Genomic DNA, 2,585 nt, shown 5'->3' with positions numbered 1-2,585 from the left:
TCCCACATGCCACAGAGCAGCTAGGCCCGTGAGCCATGGCTGCTGAGCCTGCACATCTGGAGCCTGTGCTCTGCAATGGGAGAGGCCACAACAGTGAGAGGCCCGCATACCGCAAAAAAAAAAAATAATAATAAAAATAATAATAATAAAATAAAATAAAATAAACAAATGGGACCTAATGAAACTTAAAAGCTTTTGCACAGCAAAGGAAACCATAAACAAGATGAAAAGACAACCCTCAGAATAGGAGAAAATATTTGCAAATGAAGCAGCTGACAAAGGATTAATTTCCAAAATTTACAAGCAACTCATGCAGCTCAATATCAAAAAAACAAATAACCCAATCCAAAAATGGGCAGAAGACCTAAATAGACATTTCTCCAAAGAAGATGTACAGATTGCCAACAAACACATGAAAGGATGCTCAACATCACTAATCATTAGAGAAATGAAAATCAAAACTACAATGAGGTATCACCTCACACCAGTCAGAGTGGCCATCATCAAAAAATCTACAAACAATAAATGCTGGAGAGGGTGTGGAAAAAAGGGAACTCTCTTGCACTGTTGGTAGGAAAGTAAATTGATACAGCCACTATTGAGAACAGTATGGAGGTTCCTTAAAAAACTACAAATAGAACTACCATATGACCCAGCAATCCCACTACTGGGCATATACCCTGAGATAACCATAATTCAAAAAGAGTCATGTACCACAATGTTCACTGCAGCTCTATTTACAATAGCCAGGACATGGAACCAACCTAAGTGTCCATCGACAGATGAATGGATAAAGAAGATGTGGCACATATATACAATGGAATATTACTCAGCCATAAAAAGAAATGAAATTGAATTATTTGTAGTGAGGTGGATGGACCTAGAGACTGTCATACAGAATGAAGTAAGTCAGAAAGAGAAAAATAGCTCTTTTCACTCTCAGACATGGGCACACCACAGAAGGATGTTATTGTCAAGTCAGATGCACCCGACACCTTATTAGTGCAGAAGCATCCAGATTATATAGCATCCTATGGCTCAAAGAAAGATGATTACGAATACTGTATATCTGAATATTTGAGAATGAGTGGCATCTATTGGGGTCTGACTGTAATGGATCTCATGGGACAGCTACATCGCATGAATAGAGAAGAAGTTCTGACATTTATTAAGTCTTGTCAACACTTTGGCTATTCGGGGTCTTTTGTGTTTCCATACAAATTGTGAGTGTGGTGGAATAAGTGCTAGTATTGGACACGATCCTCATTTTTTTTTTTTTTTTTTTTTTGCGGTACACGGGCCTCTCACTGTTGTGGCCTCTCCCGTTGCGGAGCACAGGCTCCGGACGCGCAGGCTCAGCAGCCATAGCTCACGGACCCAGCCGCTCCGCGGCATGTGGGATCTTCCTGGACCGGGGCACGAACCCGTGTCCCCTGCATCGGCAGGCAGACTCTCAACCACTGCGCCACCAGGGAAGCCCGATCCTCATCTTTTGTACACTCTTAGTGCCGTCCAGATTCTTACTCTCTATGATAGTATTAATGTTATGGCTGTAAATAAAGTTGTAGAATATATCCAGAGTCTACAGAAAGAAGATGGTTTTTTTGCTGGAGATATTTGGAGAGAAATCGACACAACATTCTCTTTTTGTGTGGTGGCAACTTTGGCTCTATTGGGGAAGCTGGATGCTATTAATGTGGAAAAGGCAATCGAATTTGTTTTATCATGTATGAACTTTGATGGTGGATTTGGTTGCAGGCCAGATTCTGAATCCCATGCTGGGCAGATCTATTGTTGCACAGGATTCCTGGCTATTACTAGTCAGTTGCATCGAGTAAATTCTGATTTACTTGGTTGGTGGCTTTGTGAACGACAGCTTCCATCAGGTGGACTCAGTGGAAGGCCAGAGAAGCTACCAGTTGTACGCTATTCTTGGTGGGTGTTGGCTTCCCTAAAGATAATTGGAAGGCTTCATTGGATTGACGGAGAGAAACTGCGCAGTTTCATTTTAGCATGTCAAGATGAAGAAACGGGAGGATTTGCAGACAGGCCAGGAGATATGGTAGATCCTTTTCATACTCTATTTGGAATTGCTGGATTGCCACTTTGGGGAGAAGAACAGATTAAACCTGTTAGCCCTGTTTTTTGCATGCCTGAAGAAATACTTCGGAGAGTGAATGTTCAGCCTGAACTAGTGATCTGGATTAGATCCCTTGATGCAAAAGTTGCTTAGTGTAGTTATACTGTTTTAACATTTCAGTATTTGAAGTGCTTAACAAACTTTATGACTACCATGTTAATATTTTGTACATGAATTATGTTGATTTTAATAAATTATATAATTATACATATTGTGAATTAAATACCTTTATTGTATCTTCAGCTTTCTGTTTTCTTCTGGAATTCTGTCATTCTGAGTGTAATATTTTGTTTATGCTTCAGTGTATTTGTTATCTTGTTTGTCCTCATAACAGCAAACTGAGTTGAACTCTATTTAGCTGAAGAAGTCTTGTGTTCTGATTTTCCCATGTACTCCCTTGATATGTTATATATAACTATAGTTAATATAAATTGGTTTTTGTCAA

At 39.7% G+C, this 2,585-nt stretch overlaps 1 pseudogene across 1 annotated transcript; it reads left to right on the top strand.

The window, feature by feature from the left end:
* Nucleotides 1-945: 945 nt before the first annotated feature.
* Nucleotides 946-2,233, top strand: LOC307064158 (geranylgeranyl transferase type-2 subunit beta-like; annotated as a pseudogene). Its single transcript has 2 exons — nucleotides 946-1,255; nucleotides 1,478-2,233. The product of its transcript is annotated as a geranylgeranyl transferase type-2 subunit beta-like (transcript).
* Nucleotides 2,234-2,585: the final 352 nt, after the last annotated feature.

This window comes from Hyperoodon ampullatus (genome assembly GCF_949752795.1).
Source record: "Hyperoodon ampullatus genome assembly, chromosome: 15".
NCBI lineage: Eukaryota > Metazoa > Chordata > Mammalia > Artiodactyla > Ziphiidae > Hyperoodon > Hyperoodon ampullatus.
The sequence above is the reverse complement of the archived record's forward strand: the minus strand, read 5'-3'. Positions and strand labels throughout refer to the sequence as shown.